Source organism: Grampus griseus, assembly GCF_964374135.1.
Source record: "Grampus griseus genome assembly, chromosome: 13".
Taxonomy (NCBI): Eukaryota; Metazoa; Chordata; class Mammalia; order Artiodactyla; family Delphinidae; genus Grampus; species Grampus griseus.
In genome coordinates, this window is record NC_139007.1 from 69886238 (window position 1) to 69907388 (window position 21151).

At 38.6% G+C, this 21151-nt stretch overlaps 1 protein-coding gene across 2 annotated transcripts in view; it reads left to right on the top strand.

The window, feature by feature from the left end:
* Nucleotides 1-21151, top strand: part of GRM1 (glutamate metabotropic receptor 1) — a gene marked incomplete at both ends in the record, with an annotated part of 358531 nt that overhangs the window by 197130 nt on the left and 140250 nt on the right. The gene's annotated exons all lie outside the window — the stretch shown is intronic.

The following is a 21151-nucleotide window of genomic DNA, read 5'->3' on the forward strand; positions in this document are numbered from 1 at the left end:
AATGGTTTCTATTTGTTTCATTTGTCCTTTTTTTCTATTTCTTTTTTCTCTTGAGTTTTTAAAAGATACATTTATATCCACTATTGTCTTACTTTTTATATCTATTTGAAATATTTTTTGTGTTGCCCTTCCTTAAGTTTATAATATTCATCTTATTCAATAAGAATATGCCTTCAAATAACTTTATAGCACTTCATATGTAGTGTAAGACATAACAGTGAATTCCTAATTTTTCTTCCCATATTTGTATCATTTTTGTCATAAATTTATTTTTGCATATTTTATAAATTCATTGCAATTATTTTTGCTTTAGACAGTTATCTTTTAAATAAATTAAAATGATAAAAAACGAATCTTAAGTTCATCTTCATTACTAATTCTCTTCATTTCTTTTTATGGATCCAAATTTTTCTCTGTCATCATATTCCTATGCCTAAAGAACTTCCTTTAATGTCATAGTGAAAGTCTGCTGGCAATAGATTTTCCACTTTTTTTTCTAAAGATATGTCTTTAGTTTTCTTTTATTTTTGAAAGATGTTTTCATTGGGTATAAAATTATGGGTTGATAGATATTTTTTGTCTTTCAGCACTTTAAATTACATGTTCTGGCTTGCATAATTTATGATGAGAAATCTGTAATTCTTATCTTTGTTCCTTTGCATATAATATGTCTCTATCTCTGTGACTGGTTTCCAGAAGTTTAAATGTGAGATGTCTTGGGATTCATATGTGTGTTTTGTGTTTATTCCAGTTGCTATTTCTGAGCTTCTTGGATTTGTGTTTTGGTGTTTATCGCTAATTTTGGAATATTCTCTGCCATAATGTCTTCAAATTTATTTTGTTTTGTTTTCTTTATCTTCTCCTTTTGGGATTCCAATTACCAACGTGTTAGGTCATTTGATATTTTTCCACAGAAAAATTCCTTTTTCTATTTGTGTTTTAGTTTGGTTAATATTTATCATCTATCCTCAACTTCATGATTTCAGTTTAATTTCTAGCCAGAGTTTTTCTCAATGTCTTTTCCACCCTCACCATGAGAGTTTCTTAATGACTGTGCCTTAGAGAAGTTCTTTCTCTATGCTCTTGTCCTTCCCCTAGTAGTACACTGCTATTACTTAACTCAGGTGGTAGGCACTGAGGGGACATTCTCTATTGCTCTGGTTCAGCCCTTTTCGTAGGTAGCACTTTGTCCCTGCATCTCAGGGGTGGGACCATCTCAGTGACTCTTCTTCTCTTTCTAATGGTCTGGGCCCAGTGTCTATTTCTGCTCCTCCCCCAGGGTTAGAGAATATTATTTGTTCCATTCTCCGAACTACATTGGGTTTTTCCCTGTGCCTTAAGTGTGATGGTGTTTTTTCCATTTCCCCAGAGACTTAAGGTGTTTGTTCCATAAGAAAGATAAGGGAAAAGGATCCACGTAGGGCTCTGTGTCCTTCCTGCAGGGATGCTTTTCCATTACCTACCTTCCTGACACTTCCTCAACACTCTTGTTCTGTGAGGACATCCAGTGAGGTTTGTGGAGAGGAGACTGACAGTGGATATGGTTCTTTGGTGTTTTGGTTCCCACTAGCTCACTTTCTACCTTCAGCACACTGGTAAATTTTAGTAGAATTACTCTAACCTTCATGTTTGGCTTTGACTATCCAGCATCTGCCTCAGATAATCAAGGGCTACTGTGCTGTTTCTCCTTGGAAACGTTTGTTTTTCCCTAGATTTAAAGTTACTTGCTTGTTCTGTGACTCTGCTATCTAATGGATTCAAAAAACATGGTGATTTTGAAGATTTGTGCTTTTTTTTTTTTTTTGACGTAATAGAGGAAGTGACATTTTCAGCTTACTACATTCCAAGCAGAAGCTGGAATTCCTGATGCTTACTTTTCATAAATATAACTCTAATTCCCTTGCAATCTCTAATGCACCTCACTGAAAATCACTGATATACAGAGAGTAAAGTCTCACTTTTATAGAACTCTTTAAGTCATATTTTTATTATGCTTCACTTTTTATGGAGAAACAGTATATTTTAGTTTGTTTTCCAAATGTAAATTATAGTATCTTGCTAAATATCCTCTTTTATATCATACTGCCCCTTCCAGAGAAGATGGTGTCTCAGAAAAAAGGGAGGACTGCCCACTCTTACCACTTCTTGCACATATTATCAATGACACAGACATTTCTTTGTGACTAGAGTAATGGGGGTTAATTGGTGTCATAGTGAACAAGCAAATAAGACTAAGCAGTGGCAATCTCTATATCTTTTCAGGCATGAGAAGCCATGCTTTCTGATAGGGTGACATAATTGGGTGTCCAGTGTTATATATCCCATTGTTTTACAAGGGAATGAACTCAGACCATATATTGAAAACTATGCAGCCAGCTATTCTGGACACTAAACATATATGTCTAAAAAGCATTTGGAATAAATTGTTTCTAATCTGGCACTTTTGTATCCAGGTATGGATTGCTGAAGTGCCCTCAGGTTACAAATCACAGCTACTAACTAATGGACACTATGAGCCTGTGACTTCCTTGATGCCCATCATTTTGTGTGCATATCATGTTGCTTTTTGCTGAAGCTTGCTGTGACAAGTTAGATCCCATCTGTCTGCTCAGTAACAAGCCAAATGACAAACATAGCACAGGAAACATTGTTTAGATATCCAAAATTGTTTTCTACCATTTGGTTTTACTATTTTGCTAACATTTAGAGCTGACAAATAAATGAAAGATGGATAGGACCCTGAAATTGAGATGATCTTTATGAGAAATGCAAGATGGCAGCAATATATTTAAATGGACATTTGTTAGCATTCATGTTTGTTAGACATTTTATACTTAATTCACTTACCTCTCTCCAAAAGATTCCTATGCTGTGGAATAAATTATCTGTCATATTTTATAATAGTAGGGAGCAAAGGAGCTGCCTCCCTCTCTGGAGCTGGGTTTTTACAGGAAGATGTGGACATGTGGTATGATTGATATTTTGTTTCCTGATCTAAATTTTTTTTTTTTTTTTTTTTTGCGGTACACGGGCCTCTAACTGCTGTGGCCTCTCCCGCTGTGGAGCACAGGCTCCGGACGCGCAGGCTCAGCGTCCATGGTGCACGGGCCCAGCCGGTCCGCGGCATGTGGGATCTTCCCGGACTGGGGCATGAACCCGCGTCCCCTGCATCGGCAGGCGGACTCTCAACCACTGCGCCACCAGGGAAGCCCTAAAAATTTTTTTAATGAAGAAAAACTATTCACTCTTCACTGGACATTTTTTTCTACTATAATTACTGGAACATTGTGGTAGGAAAATTTCTCTATAAGTTAGAGCTGGGTTTGTGTGAATTTTATATCCTTAATTATTCCTAGTAGGAGGTGAAACATTTTTTCCCCTATGACTTCCCATTACTTTTTCCATAGTGGTACAGCTGTACTTTAGAGATGCTCTGTATTTTTTCTTTAAGATGAAATCAACTGAAAAGATTTAAGAGTTTAATAAAATATCTTAGTCACAGGGAATATACATTTGACTAATTTTGTGCTCCTTCCCTAGCATATATCCCTGCTTCACTTCACTTTTCATGAAAACCTGGTATATAGAGGGTTAAAGATAAAAAATATGCTAAAAAATGCACATCAGTTTCATAAAATCAGATCAGCTGACTGTTGTATATTCTCCTAATGATGGTGTTTGACTATGACATTCTCCCTCAACCTTCTTACCTTTCTAAAAACTGCCTAACTTTGAATCCAAAGCATGCATGAACTAAAACATTATGCAGTTCTTACACAAAAGATTTATAAATACCCACTATTATTGCTGTTATTAATATTCTTTTGTTTTAAAGAGAAAAGTACCACTTCCTCTCATTTCATAGCAAATAACACAACTGTAAGAGCTGTTGCCAAGCAACCTGCATTCACAGCTCAGATGGGCTGAATTGTTTATATTCATATGTGGATAAAATTGACCCACTCCTTCTCTGGAAAAAATATATGAAGTCTTTGAGATAGTTCTATTTAGATATTAGGGTGTGGGTCATGGCATTATTGTTCTGTTGGAGGTTCTGAAACTGACATATCCAATGTCTCCTTAACTACTTAACTACACTTGTCACATTACAGTATAAGTATCTGGGTTGGGATCTATATCCCCATTAGACTATGAGTTTCTTGAAGGCAAAGACTGTATTCTACTCATCACACAGGAAAGAGTTCTATATATAGCCAGCATTCTATAAGTGTGTGATAGATGCCTCAAAAATAATGTTATACGTGTCTGTTCTATATTCTTTCTACAAAAACATTTTCTTACTACAGCATAGAGGGAAGAAAGAAAAAACACATTGAAAAATACAGCAATATTAAATTATGATAAGACAAAACTGAAGCAATAAGTTAAAAAATACTGGAATTCAACATTATAAAATTAAAAGAAACTTTATGGGACATTTATTTCAGTGGTCTCAACCTTAGTTCTCATTTGAATCATAAAAGGAGCTTATAAATTTAATTGGTAAAGTTTTGAGTTGCGGTATTTTTAAAGTTCTCTAGCTATAGAACCAGGATGGGGAACCACTGATATAGTCCAACAGTCTCTTTTATGGTGGAGGAAATAGCCCCAGAAGAATGAGAATTTTCCAGTGGTGGAAAGAGCACAATCTTTAGAGTCACCTGTCAATGTCTGATTTTAGCCATCAGTTCCTTACTGTAAAGTGGAGATAATAATATTTAGTTGTGGTACCGTTAAGGAGGTTGAATGGGATGACATGTATAGTGCACCTAGAGCTGTGCTTGGTGGGAGCCAGACAAGGACCGACTCTTCCCTCAGCAATTTTATCTGAGTTGCAAACATGATGTGCATAGAACCTTGGTCCACTGACTTCCAGAAATCTTCAGTACCATGGAAAGCAGCACAGGATAGCTCTAGTTCTGATGTTCATACTGGAATGGAGCAAGCATTAATATATCTGTCAAGATCCCTGCAGGAAACACATGAGGCATCAAAATGGGTAAATGAAGATAATTCAATGAAGAGACTTTTTTCCAAAGATGTGGCAAGGTTAAGGGAACCACCAAGAAACTATGAAACAAGGAAGGGCCTGCCAGATTAAGGGGTTGGGGGTGCTACCTGAGGCTGCAAGAAATAGGCCACCTGGTAGGAGCTGCATCCCAATTAGAGGAACAGAGCTAGTGGCTCAACTGCAGTCTGGCAGGAAGGGAGCTGGAAATGAATCTTTCTCCTCCTACTCTCTAATTTTCTGCTAGTGATCACAGTGCTTAAGCCAGAAGACAAGAAGCCCAGTTGCAGTTCATAAGGCTCAGTCTCCTGCGGCCCAGAGCAGGGCGAGGAAGGATGGAGAAAGCTCTGGAAAAGCAATCAGAAGGTATACAGGCAATTACTGGGCTTCTACCCCAGGCTGAGCATTTTATGAGCGTGATGTCTTTAAAGGCTGTGCTGCTTTGGGGCTAATCCAGTTGAATGTAAAATGCCCCAAATTAATGACATTCTCTGTGGCAGACCCTTGGTTGACAAAATTCATATATATTCCTGTTAACTTTGCCCTGAAATAAACTTTCCTTTGGCAGTGAGACCTGAACTTGACTACTGAATGTGGATCCACTTCAGAACAGGCACAACTTCCACTCTGGCAAATGGCTGCTTTGGTAGAGTCAACTGATCAGGGAAATCAGCATGCAAAGCCTGCTAGCCAGGGACACACAATAACCAAAATCCACTCCTGCTTCAGCAGCTGCCTGATTTTCCTGAGCCGTCTGTTCACCTCTTTGTTTTGTAATTTATCCATCTAAGAAATGAGAACACCTGCTTCTCATTATGAGATTGAGATGTTTTAAGGGAAATGAGGCTCATTCTTATAGAAGAAAAATGCTGTCTACGTAAATGCAAAGTTGAAGCAGGAGTCATTCTATAGCACTTATTTTCATCAATAAACGGGACATGTAGAAGATATCTGACATTTTATTTCTTTTAATAAAACCTTTCTTGATAATCACCTGAAGAATGAGAGGAAAATAAGGCAGCCTCTGTCTGCCTTTGAGGAGTTTTCAATTTTGTGGGAGGAATCAGAAACGAAACATTTATTAAAAGGGAATAATATTAGATGGAGGTTTTAGTATCCTTTTAAAATTTGCTCTTGTGTATGTCAATCTATTGATATCTATGTCTATCTATCTATCTAAATTTTGTTTGTAAACTGTGATCTACATACACTCTCTCCCCACTTCAAATGCATCAGAATCCTGACTGGGAGTCCCTTTTGGTTCCTCTCCTACCTGACAATGCTTTCTCTTAGATTCCCAGGGTTTTCCATCCACTTACATCATACCTTGGTTCTTTCTTCAACACCAACTGATTCCCCATTGACCTGCACCCTTGTTTTGAATAATTTTTCCTAACTCAGTTTTTCCTTCTTTTATGTTAAATTGCTCTATAGTAGCACTACCCAGCATCCTCAACCCCATTACCACCTGGCTGGAGAGAGATTTTAATCAGTAATTTTATAAAATATCTTTCGAGGACCTGCAGACAGTAAATGTTCTGTTGTACTTTTCTCTTTGTCCAATGCTGAAGGGCCTGGCTTATTCAGTAACCAGAATGTTGGGACCAAGAACCAGGGAAACCTTAGACTTATGAAAAATTCTCAGATTTAGGACAACTTAGTTAAGACGTCTCTCATAACAATATTAACAGCGAATGAGAACCTCATAGTTGGCTTGAATCTGAGCTGGAGGTAAAAAGGGATAGCATTCCCAGGAACAGCTTAGGCAAATATTCAGGGTCAGGTATTAGCACAGTGTGCTCTGGAGCACAGTGACAACACCATCTTGCCAGGGTGAAGAGTTCCTGGTGAGATGTGATTCTGTCACCTACGATTTATTGTGTACCTACTGTGCGTCTGGAGCTCTGTCAGATCACTTACATATACCACCTCTGTTATGGACCAAATGGGTACCCCACTCCAAATGCATATGTTAAAACCCTACCTTGTAGTGAGGTGGATGGACCTAGAATGTGTCATACAGAGTGAAGTAAGTCAGAAAGAAAAAGACAAATACCATATGCTAATGCATATATATGGAATCTTTAAAAAAAAAAAAAAAGGTACTGATGAACCTAGTGGCAGGGTAGCAATAAAGACATAGACATAGGAGGGGATTCAAGATGGCAGAAGAGTAAGACGTGGAGATCACCTTCCTCCCCACAAATACATCAGAAATACACCTACATGTGGAACAGCTCCTACAGAACACCTACTGAACGCTGGCAGAAGAACTCAGACCTCCCCAAAGGCAAGAAACTCCCCACGTACCTGGGTAGGGCAGAAGTAAAAAGAAAAAACAGAGACAAAAGAATAGGGATGGGACAACTAGGAGGGAGCTGTGAAGGAGGAAAGGTGTCCACACACTAGGAAGCCCCTTCACGGGCGAAGACAGGGGTGGCGGAGGGGGAAAGCTTCGGAGCCCCGGAGGAGAGCACAGCAACAGGGGTGCGGAGAGCAAAGCAGAGAGATTCCCGCACAGAGGATCAGGGCCGACCGGCACTCACCAGCCCGAGAGGTTTGTCTGCTCACCCGCCGGGGCGGGCGGGGACTGGGAGCTGAGGTGCGGGCTTCAGTCGGATCCCAGGGAGAGGACTGGTGGCGTGAACACAGCCTGAAGGGGGCTAGTGTGCCACAGCTGGCCGGGAGGGAGTCGGGGAAAAACTGTGGAGCTGCCGAAAAGGCAAGAGACCACTGTTTTCGGGTGCGCGAGGAAAGGGGATTCAAAACACCACCTAAACGAGCTCCAGAGATGGGTATGAGCCGTGGCTATCAGCGCGGACCCGAGAGAAGGGCATGAGATGCTAAGGCTGCTGCTGCTGCCACCAAGAAGCCTGTGTGCAAGCTCAGGTCACGATCCAGACCTCGGCACCCAGGAGCCTGTGCAGCCCGCCACCGCCAGGGTCCCGTGATCCAGGGACAACTTCTCCGGGAGAACACACGGCCCCTCAGGCTGATGCAACGTCACGTTGGCCTCTGCAGCCGCAGGCTCGCCCTGCATCCGTACCCCTCCCTCCCCCCGGCCTGAGTGAGCCAGAGCCCCCAAATCAGCTGCTCCTTTGACCCCGTCCTGTCTGAGCAAAGAACAGATGCCCTCAGGCAACCTACATGCAGAGGCAGGGCCAAATCCAAAACTGAACCCAGGAGCTGTGCGAACAAAGAAGAGAAACAGAAATCTCTCCCAGCATCCTCAGGAGTAGTGGATTAAATCTCCACAGTCAACTTGATGCACCCTGAATCTGTGGAATAGCTGAATAGACAACGAATCATCCCAAATTGAGGAGGTAGAAATTAGGAGCAACGATATATATTTTTTCTTCACTTTTTCTCTTTTTCCCTGTGGATAACAGGCTCTTGGTGCTCCGCACAGGCATCAGGGCTGTGCCTCTGAGGTGGGAGAGCCAATTTCAGGACATTGGTCCACCAGAGACCTCCCAGCCCCACGTAATATCAAATGGCAAAAATCACCCAGAGATCTCCATCTCAACACCAAGACCCAGCTCCACTCAACAACCAGCAAGCTACAGTGCTGGACACCCTATGCCAAACAACTAGCAAGACAGAAACACAACACCACCCATTAGCAGAGAGGCTGCCTAAAATCATAATAAGGTCACAGACACCCTGAAACACACCACCAGACATGGACCTGCCCACCAGAAAGAAAAGATCCATCCTCATCCACCAGAACACAGGCACTAGTCGCCTCCACCAGGAAGCCTACACACCCCACTGAACCAACCTAAGCCACTTGGGGCAGACACCAAAAACAATGGGAACTACTGACCTGCAGCCTGTGAAAAGGAGACCCCAAACACAATAAGTTAAGCAAAGTGAGAAGACAGAGAAACACACAGCAGATGAAGGAGCAAGGTAAAAACTCACCAGACCTAACAAATGAAGAAGAAATGGGCAGTCTACCTGAAAAAGAATTATAATAATGATAGTAAAGATGATACAAAATCTTGGAAATAGAATGGAGAAAATAAAGAAACGTTTAACAAGGACCTAGAAGAACTAAAGAGCAAACAAACAATGATGAACAACACAATAAATGAAATTAAAAGTTCTCTAGAAGGGCTCAGTAGGAGAATAACTGAGGCAGAAGAATGGATAAGTGACCTGGAAGATAAAATAGTGGAAATAACTACCATAGAGCAGAATAAAGAAAAAATAATGAAAAGAATTGAGCACACTCTCAGAGACCTCTGGGACAAAATTAAATGTACCAACATTCTAGTTATAGGGGTCCCAGAAGAAGAAGAGAAAAAGAAAGGCACTGAGAAAATATTTGAAAAGACTATAGTTGAAAACTTCCCTAATATGGGAAAGGAAATAGTTAATCAAGTCCAGGAAGCACAGAGAGTCCCATACAGGATAAATCCAAGGAGAAACATGCCAAGACACATATTAATCAAACTATCAAAAATTAAATACAAAGAAAAAATATTAAAAGCAGAAAGGGAAAAACAACAAATAACCTACAAGGGAATCTCCATAAGGTTAACAGCTGATTTTTCAGCAGAAACGCTGCAAGCCAGAAGGGAGTGGCAGCACATATTTAAAGTGATGAAAGGGAAGAAACTACAACCAAGATTACCCAGAAAGGATCTCATTCAGATTTGATGGAGACATTAAAACCTTTACAGACAAGCAAAAACTAAGAGAATTCAGCACCACCAAACCAGCTTTACAACAAATGCTAAAGGAACTTCTCTAGGCAGGAAACACAAGACAAGGAAAAGACCTACAATAATAAACCCAAAACAATTAAGAAAATGGTAATAGGAACATACATATTGATAATTACCTTAAATGTAAATGGATTAAATACTCCAACCAAAAGACATAGACTGGCTGAATGGATACAAAAATAGGACTCTTATATATGCTATCTACAAGAGACCCACTTCAGACCTAGGGACACATACAGACTGAAACTGAGGGGATGGAAAAAGATATACCTTGCAAATGGAAATCAAAAGAAAACAGGAGGGCTTCCCTGGTGGCGCAGTGGTTGAGAGTCCACCTGCTGATGCAGGGGACACAGGTTCGTGCACTGGTCTGGGAAGATCCCACATGCCGCGGAGTGGCTAGGCCTGTGAGCCATGGCCGCTGAGCCTGCACATCCGGAGCCTGTGCTCTGCAGTGGGAGAGACCACAACAGTGAGAGGCCCACATACCACAAAAAAAAAAAAAAAAGAAGAAAGCTGGAGTAGCAATTCTCATAGCAGACAAAATAGACTTTAAAACAAAGACTACTACAAGAGACAAAGAAGGACACTACATAATGATCAAGGGATCAATCCAAGAAAAAGATATAACAATTGTAAATATTTATGCACCCAACATAGGAGCACTTCAATAAAAAAGGCAAATACTAACAGCCATAAAAGGAGAAATTGACAGTAACACAATCATAGTAGGGAACATTAACACCCCACTTTCACCAATGGATAGATCATTCAAAATGAAAATAAATAAGAAAACACAAGCTTTAAATAAAACATTAAACAAGATGGAGTTAATTGATATTTATAAGACATTCCATCCAAAAACAGCACAATACACTTTCTTCTCAAGTGCTCTTGTAACATTCTCCAGGATAGATCATATCTTGGGTCACAAATCAAGCCTTGGTAAATTTAAGAAAATTGAAATCGTACCAAGTGTCTTTTCTGACCACAATGCTATGAGACTAGATAATAACTTACAGGAGAAAACATGTAAAAACTACAAACACATGAAGGCTAAACAATACACTACTTAATAACGAAGTAATCACTGAAGAAATCAAAGAGGAAATCAAAAAATACCTAGAAACAACTGACAATGAAAACACAACGACCCAAAACCTATGGGATGCAGCAAAAGCAGTTCTAAGAGGGAAGTTTATAACAATACAATCCTACCTGAAGAAACAAGAAACATCTCAAATAAACAACCTTCCCTTACACCTAAAACAATTAGAGAAAGAAGAACAAAAAAGCCCAAAGTTAGAAGAAGGAAAGAAATCATAAAGATCATATCAGAAATAAATGAAAAAGAAATGAAGGAAACGATAGCAAAGATCAATAAAACTAAAAGCTGGTTCTTTGAGAAGGTATACAAAATTGATAAACCATTAGCCAGACTCATCAAGAAAAAAAGGGAGAAGACTCAAATCAATAGAATTAGAAATGAAAAAGGAGAAGTAACATGTGGCATTGCAGAAATACAAAGGATCATGAGAGATTACTGCAAGCAACTATATGCCAATAAAATGGACAACCTGGAAGAAATGGACAAATTCTTTGAAATGCACAATATTCTGAGACTGAACCAGGAAGAAATAGAAAATATGAACAGACCAATCACAAACACTGAAATTGAAACTGTGATTAAAAATCTTCCAATAAACAAAAGCCCAGGACCAGATGGCTTCACAGGCAAATTCTATCCAACATTTAGAGAAGAGTTAACACCTATCCTTCTCAAACTCTTCCAAAATGTAGCAGAGGGAGGAACACTCCCAAACTCATTCTACGAGGCCACCATCACACTGATACCAAAGCCAGACAGAGATGTCACAAAGAAAGAAAACTACAGGCCAATATCCCTGATTAACATAGATGTAAAAATTCTGAACAAAATACTAGCAAACAGAATCCAACAGCATATTAAAAGAATCATACACCATGATGAAGTGGAGTTTATCCCAGGAATGCAAGGATTCTCCAATATATGCAAATCAATCAATCTGATACACCATATTAACAAATTGAAGGAGAAAAACCATATGATCCTTTCAATAGATGCAGAGAAAGCTTTTGACAAAATTCAACACCCATTTATGATTAAAAAAAAAACCCTCCAGAAAGTAGGCATAGAGGGAACTTACCTCAACATAATAAAGACCATATATGACAAACCCACAGCCAACATCATCCTCAATGGTGAAAAACTGAAACCATTTCCATGAAGATCAGGAACAAGACAAGGTTGCCCACTCTCACCATTATTATTCAACATAGTTTTGGAAGTTTTAGCCACAGCAATAGAAGAAAAAGAAATAAAAGGAATCTAAATCAGAAAAGAAGAAGTAAAGCTGTCACTGTTTGCAGATGACATGACACTATACATCAAGAATCCTAAAGATGCTACCAGAAAACTACTAGAGCTAATCAATGAATTTGGTAAAGTAGCAGGATACAAAATTAATGCACAGAAATCTCTTGCAATCCTATACACTAATGATGAAAAATCTGAAAGTGAAATCAGGAAAACACTCCCATTTACCATTGCAATGAAAAGAATAAAATACCTAGGAAGAAACCTACCTAAGGAGACAAAAGACCTGTATGCAGAAAACTATAAGACACTGATGAAAGAAATTAAAGATGATACAAACAGATGGAGAGATATACTGTGTTCTTCGATTGGAAGAATCAACATTGTGAAAATGACTATACTACCCAAAGCAATCTACAAATTCAGTGCAATCCCTATCAAACTACCAGTGGCCTTTTTCACAGAACCAGAACAAAAAAATTTCACAATTTGTATGGAAACACAAAAGACCCCGAATAGCCAAAGCAATCTTGAGAAAGAAAAATGGAGCTGGGGGAATCAGGCCCCCTGGCTTCAGACTATACTACAAAGCTACAGTAATCAAGGCAGTATGGTACTGGCACAAAAACAGAAATATAGATCAATGGAACAGGATAGAAAGCCCAGAGATAAACCCACGCACATATGGTCACCTTATCTTTGATAAAGGAGGCAAGAATATACAATGGAGAAAAGACAGTCTCTTCAATAAGTGGTGCTGGGAAAACTGGACAGCTACATGTAAAAGAATGAAATTAGAACACTTCCTAACACCATACACAAATAGAAACTCCAAATGGATGAAAGACCTAAATGTAAGGCCAGACACTATAAAACTCTTAGAGGAAAACATAGGCAGAGCACACTATGACATAAATCACAGCAAGATCCGTTTTGACCCACCTCCTAGAGAAATGGAAATAAAATAAAAAATAAACGGGACCTAATGAAATTTCAAAGCTTTTGCATAGCAAAGGAAAGCATAAACAAAACAAAAAGACAACCCTCAGAATGGGAGAAAATATTTGCAAATGAAGCAATTGACAAAGGATTAACCTCCAAAATTTGCAAGCAGTTTATGCAGCTCAGTATCAAAAACCAAACAATCCAATCCAAAAATGGGCAGAAGACCTAAATAGACATTTCTCCAAAGAAGATATACATATAGCCATCAAACACATGAGAAAATGCTCAACATCATTAATCATTGGAGAAATGCAAATCAGAACTACAATGAGATATCATCTCACACCGGTCAGAATGGCCATGATCACAAAATCTACAAACAATAAATGCTGGAGTGGGTGTGGAGAAAAGGGAACCCTCTTGCACTGTTGGTGGGAATGTAAATTGATACAGCCCCTATGGAGAACAGTATGGAGGTTCCTTAAAAAATGAAAAACAGAACTACCATACGACCCAACAAGCACACTACTGGGTATATACCCTGAGAAAACCAGAATTCAAAAAGAGTCATGTACCACAATGTTCATTGCTGCTCTATTTACAATAGCCAGGACATGGAAGCAACCTAAGTGTCCATTGACAGATGAATGGGTAAAGTAAGTGTGCACATATATAGAATGGAATATTACTCAGCCATAAAAGAAGTGAAATTGAGTTACTTGTAGTGAGGTGGATGGACCTAGAGTCTGTCATACAGAGTGAAGTAAGTCAGAAAGAGAAAAATAAATATCATATGCTAACATATATATATGGAATCTAAAAAAAAAAAAAAGTTCTAAAGAACCTAAGGGCAGGACAGGAATAAAGATGCAGACCTACTAGAGAATGGACTTGAGGACACAGGGAGGGGGAACGGTAAGCTGGGACAAAGTGAGAGAGTGGCATGGACATATATACACTACCAAATGTAAAATAGATAACTAGTGGGAAGCAGCCGCATAGCACAGGGAGATCAGCTCGGTGCTTTATGACCACCTAGAAGGGTGGGTTAGGGAGGGTGAGAGGGAGGGAGACGCAAGAGGGAAGAGATATGGGAACACATGTATATGTATAACTGATTCACTTTGTTATAAAGCAGAAGCTAACACACCTTTGTAAAGCAATTATACTCCAATAAAGATGTTAAAAAAATAAATATGTTCTAGGACTTCTTTCTTTAACCCTCTCACATTCAGGCATCTTAAACATCAAGTCTTTGGCATTATCCCTTCTTTCTCCCACTCTAAATTTAATTGACTTAAATCCCTAAAGCTCCATCAGCAAAATAACTTCCAAATTAGTTTCCCAATCCTCTTTGCATAGTGCTTTTCTAACCCTAAGATCCTTTTATTTTTGTCCTTGCATTAACTTTATTTTCAGATCTGAGTGTCACATTCACAAATGGGCAGCCCTAGAGAAAGTAGATCATACATTATTCTCCTTTGAATTATTCGTGACCTAAAATTCAAATATTAGAAGTGTGGGACAGACTTGCTGTATTTATTTGGCAGTTCTTAGTTGGAAACTACCTTAGGCCAAAAGCAGCAGATGCTCTGTTTTCACAGTTCATAAGCATCAGAAGAAAGTAAAGACACCTTGTCTGTCTAATCTGTTCTCAGCATTTGATTTGGGCATATGGATGAGGGCAGAATTTGTGCAGAGTGATCTTTGTAAATCAACTCAGTTCGTATCTCTCATCCACTTGCATCTCTCTAATGGCTTCCCATCTCATTCAAAGGTCATGCCAAAATCCTCCATGATCCATTTCCCTTTGACCGCATCTTTTAACCCTCATTCTAGTCTCTCTTTCTTGATTTTGCCCAGTGCATTCCTACTTGGGCACCTTTGCATTTATAGTTCCCTCTACCTGAAGCACACATCCTCAGACACTCCCAAGGCTCACGACTTCATCTCCTTTATGTCCGTCCTCAAATGCATCTCAGTGAAGCTTTCCGTGACCACCCTCATAAATGATCACCCCCTCCCCTGATATTTCCTTCTTTTTTCCCTAAGAAGTCATATCTGTCTTACATTTGATATATTTTACTTATTTTTCTTATTGATTATTTTGTCTTGTGAAGGTAGATATCTTTGTTTTTATTTTTCACTAATATATCCCTTGAGTCTAGAACAGTGCTTCAGTAAAATATATGTTGTATAAATGGATGAACAACAAACTGTATATGAAAGAAATAGAGATAATAAAGGAGAGTGTGATTAATTTTTTAGTGGTAGTTCAGCTGAATTATCCAGTCTCTCTAGTTTGTTGACACTGATGCACTTCTTGGGATAATTCCTGAGCTGTTCACATTCATTTCATACATCTTGAGAGTTCCAGAACTCTGGTTTATTGCTAAGGGGATGCAATTAATAGGATGATATAACTTTTTTTCCCTTAAAATCCATGAAAATACAGAGCTGTATTTTCTCTCAAAAGGCATAATCTTAAAACCTTCTGTAAAATCGCAATACTGCTGAACTTTACGTTGAATTTAATAGAAAGCTATTGATTTTGATTCACTCAAGTAAAATAAGAACTATTCCCTGACAAATCTGCTGCATAAAATTATTCTGCATGTGAAATATATCACTGTCTGCTATTGCCAGCTCAATGTACATTATTTAATAGAAAGCACATAAACTTTAAAAGTCACTGTGACCTGGTCTGAATTCCATACCTGCAAGATAACCTTTGGCAAAATTACCAGATCTCTATGAATCTCATTTTTCCCACTAGTAAAATAAAAATAATATCTACATCACAGAGTAGTTTTGCGGTTTAAAAGAGACAACACATATGTATAAGTCTAGGATCCTTTAATTAGAATAACAAAAATGAACTCTGGCTAATGAGCAAAAAAAGGATTTATCAGAAGGAAGTCAGAACTTAACATATTGACATGAAGCTAGAGAATGGGGAACAATGGACAGAAACTAAGGCAGCAGGGACCATAGAAATGGTCTCATTACCTAAACAGAGTGGTCTGTATGCAACCATTAGAAAGGGTATGTGCCAACTATTTATGTTTTTCATCCTTGTGTCACCTGCTCAAGACTCTAAGTCCCAGGAGAGAGTATTCAGTTGGCTGATTTGGCCCCTTCCAGCTTCTACACCAGGAAGCCAATCTAGGAATTTCTAGCCCAATAAGACTTCAAAGGAAAATTGGGATGCTGGGAAAAGTGGAACCGATGGATGACTTTAAGGGAACCCCTTAAATTGATGACTTTGGATCTGTTTTGACCATAATCCACAGCAAGAAATATATTTTACATCATGGTCTAGGGTTCACAGATGTACATACATTTTTATATATAACTAAGACAAAATGTTCTCTAAACTGAACTTATTGTACTCTGTTTTGTATTACTTTATTCTCTTCCACTTTTTAAAAGCCAGTTCATGGCCCACTAAGTTGATTTCATGACTTAAGAATGTGTTGCAATGCACAGCCTGAAAACATTTTCTTGTAGTATATATAATATTAACAAATCATAGATACTCTGTAAATGTCAAGTTCTCTCATACCATCTTTCCCCCTTTATTCTGCCCCCCACTCTCCCATCAAGTAAAACTGCACACCATGGCTGAATGACCAAGATATCTGAAGCCTCTTTCATTTTATTGACCTAATGACATAATGTTAATCATATTTTCCTGAACAGTGGAGTTTACAAAAAAATCAGGAGTTTTAAGAGACATAGAGTATAAATAAAAGCAGTATTGAAGAAGAAACAGTAAAATGAAGGGATTAAGGTATGACTTAAGTCTCAGGAAAACTAAGATTCTCTTCTTGAAATAGCATAGAATAATTTTCTGTTCCACACACACAACATCTGTTGCTGCTCTCTGGAATAAGACTTAGAAGATTAAGCACTCTTAATTTCTTAATTTTCCCTGTATTGAAAGAGCTATTTGGCTTTCTTTCAGGACAGAAATATATTTTGATCTAAATATTGAGTTAACTGGTTTGGGGGTTTAGGAGCTGGAATTAGTAAAATAATTGGTTCAGTTCTTCATTTCATTTGTGTGTGTGTGTGTTTGTGTGTGTGTGTGTGTGTGTGTGTGTGTGGTGAGACTATCACCAAAGCATTAGGCTCATGATAGATTCTGCCAAAATGACTTGAGTGTGTGTTTATATGCTTCAAATATAAGACAATTAGAGAATTTATAGGTTTAAAATGTTATGAATTAAATTTTGGTCTCTGTATATTATTTAAACCATCTCAGAAGGGCCTCTTTCCCCAAATGACAGAATCCACTATACCTCCATATTAGCTTGCCTCCTCTGGTCTTCACTTCTCAGCAATCTCTTATTTATTTTTTATTGATTCTCTATCCCATTTCCAAGGAGAACTGTGACAATCCCCTTGTATTCAAGCCTTTGGTGCTTAATCTCTCCTTGTCAAGCCCTGGAGTGATTTCTCTAACTTGTATTTGAGGCCTGCCTAGTTGAGACTCCTCTATTTCTATCTTCAAATAACTCTGTGTCTCTCCCCCGGAAGAAGACTCTGATTTCAAGCCTCATATTGTTCTCCTGTTTCTCAATCTCATTTCCTCTTCCCTCTTCTGGAACCCAAGTCCACTAATTTTGTCCCCTCTCATTTGCTTCTTCAAATTGTCCTTCTCCCCTGGAACTTTCTTCTCTTTTTATAAATGTTCTCAGATACCCACAGCAGCGGTCCCCAACCTTTTTGGCACCAGGGACCGGTTTCGTGGAAAACAATTTTTCCACTGACGGAGGAGTGGGAATGGTTCAGGCTGTAATGCGAGCTATGGAGAGAAATGGGGAGCAGCAGATGAAGCTTTGCTGGCTCGCTTGCCTGCCGCTCACCTCCTGCTGTGCGGCCCGGTTTCTAACAGGCCGTGGACTGGAACTGGTCTGCGGTCTGGAGTTGGGGACCCCTCAACTAACAAACCACCTAAAACACCTTGGCTCACTTTTTCTGGTCCTACACGTGATCGTACTTTTACTCCCCTTTCCTTCAGATGCTACTTTTCTTGAAAATGTATACTTGTTGCTTCTACTTCTTCATATTCATTCTTTCCTGTGTCTCTAATCAGGCTTTCACCTCCACCAGACTATTAAAACTCTTCTCTGGGTCCTCACAAGAAGATCTAAGAGGTGTTTTTGTTCTACTCGAGGTCCTTGATGTTGCACTATGCCAGTTCCTTGACTCCTTCCTGGAATCCTTGTCCTCAAGCTGTACCCCAAGGAGCACGCATTTCCCAAAGCCCTCTCCTGCCATCTCTTTCCATAGGTGTTAGGTACGTGGACCGTGGAACCGCAAGGCCTCGGGTTCAATTCAGGATCTGACACTGTGGGTTGTGCCATGTTACCAATTTACTTATCATTTCAACCCTGTAAAATGGAAAAAATAGTGCCTATGAACTAGGGTTTTTAAAATATTAGATGAAACAGTAAAGCACTTAGGAAGTCCTTTGTTGGAAGTAAATGTGAGCTATCTTTTTTTCTTCCCAGGAAAATAGAAGCCCTTCTGTTGGGGATGAAGGAACATTTTTTTGCCAGCTTCCTATAGGGAGAGCTCCTGTACTATACTACTCTAAGCCTCCATCTGGACTTTCACTCTCTCCTCCTCTAGTATGTTTGGGAAAGGGCTCCAGCATTTAGTTTAACCCCTCCTTTTTTTTTTTTTTTTTTTTTTGCCTTTCTGATTTCCTCCTTTACACCCTAAATTTTGTAGAGCATTCTGCTTGTAGAAAAGTCTATCTAATGCTAGGAATCCATATTAGGAAATTCATTGTTGCTGCACCCTTAAACCGTGATCTTCAACACTTTTTATATTCATCTGCCATCTTCTTTATCAATTTCAGTTGATCCAGAATTTGACCAGAGGAAAGATGGTGGCAACTCATGGGGCCCCCTCAAACCTCAAAACTTATTGTTATATTTTTGTCTATTACATTTGATTTTAAACTCCAGTCTTTTCCTGCTGTAATCCATCCTACACATAGCTGCGTATAATCTTCCTAATGAAAAACTCTTATGATGTCATATCTTTTACAAAAAGTACGATTGTTCTTTGTTATTTAGAGAATTGTGTGTGAATTTCACTGAAATATTCATGGTTTGATTCTCCCACTGCTGCTTTTGTGTTACCTAGTGCTCCAGATGAGCTAGATTTTTCCCTGAAGAGCACATGAGTTTTCTACCTCTGTAATTTGGCTTATGCTGTTTCTTCCACCTAGAATAGTGTTTTTTTTTTTTTTTTTTTTTTAGCACAGGGAGATCAGCTCTGTGCTCTGGGACCACCTAGAGGGGTGAGATAGGGAAGGTGGGACTGAAACACAAGAGGGAGGAGATATGGGGATATATGTATATGTATAGCTGATTCACTTTGTTGTACAGCAGAAACTAACACCACATTTTAAAGCAATTATACTCCAATAAAGATGTTTAAAAAAAATAGAATAGTCTCTTATCTGTCTTTACTTTTTGGAATTCTAGTAATATTCTGAGACCATCTCCACTGTTATCTTTTCAGTAAAGACTTTCTTGATCCCCCAATCTGATATAATTTATTCCTTCTTTTGCATGTGTTTTTCAATTTTATTATGGAATATATATCTCCTTACTTTAAAGTTTATAATAGGACTATTTTATTTTCCCTTGTATAATAAAATTATAACCTATTTGAGGGCATGAACTACAGCTCCTCTTCTTTTTAAGCTCTGTGGTGTCTACTGAGCATGGAACCCTATAATCAGTAAGTGCTCAATAAATGTTTTGTGATTTAAATTTAAATTAATAAATAATGAGAGATACTCAAGGAACACTTTCTATCAATTTGCTGTTTTGTTAAGATGGATTTTTTTTTCCCCAAGAAGATAACTGTGGTTTTTAGTCGCAGTAATAAACCATTTCTTAACTTAAACTTAAATGGCACAGTGGTTACAGTAGCATGAATAATCTTGAAGTTTTCAGGCTGAAGAAGTTGATTTAGGGTCCTGAAACTTAATGGAATTAAAGGCAAAAGGGAGCATTGGAATGCTGGTTTGAAGATAGGTGGTTTTCATGGCAGCAGTCAGATTCATGCAAAAATTTTGTTGAATATGAGTTCTAAGCACTCAAAAAGTACCCTGCAAAGCTTATTTTCTTTAATTCATCCCATGAAATTTTTTTCATGCACCTATATGGACAAGGCACTGAGCTACGCATATTAGACGTTCAAACCCTAGTTTAGAAAGACCATAATGTCAAAAGCAGGCAGCCTATTATATCGGAGAAAAGTTTTCATGGCACTTTGTCTTTCTCATCGTAAATATGTTATTTCTGCTCTCTTTCTCCCTTTCTTTTTTTCCCTTATCTCAGTTCCCTTCTTCCTTTTTGTTTATGTCATTTAAAAATATCCTGCCCTCTTTTCTTTCCATGTATTTTATTTTATTCCCGACTTACCTATCTGTGGGTTTATTCCATCAAAATGTTCCACCAAATTGACTTCAGAGAGGTCAGTGTAACCAAATAGCCTACAAGTAGACCTCACTACATGCAAAGCAGTAGTAAAATCCATGAGAGCAGGAAGCATACCTCCCATACTTGGTATTGTAGTCCAGTATCTTGTTCTGCATTGAAATATTAGATACAGTTGCTGAATGATTAAATTAACAATAATGTTAATGCATGAAGAAGCCCTCCCCATGACATCTAGGATAATGAAAGCTTCTTGCTATGAGAACTGATGTAGATGTTTCTGTTCAAGTGCCCACTAGCTGTCTTCCCAGAAGAGTTGTGCTGATCTCATTACCTGGACAGGATCATGGTTAAAGGTTAATGGTTCTATAAAACTCTTTCCCTCTCATCAGTTGTCTTTGCTTACTCCTACTCAATTCATCCATCAGGTACTAGTTTAGACAGTTAATTTTCATAAAACTCAAATCTAGGATGGGTGCCCGATTTCAGTTAACACTGCATTTTTCCACACCATGCTTATCACACTGTTTTAAAAAAACATGCTTATCACTGTTAGTTGACTTGTCTATTTCTCCCTTGACTGTTATGTCCATATAAGCAGGGACCTATTCTGCCTTGCTCTGTGCTATATTTTCTTTCT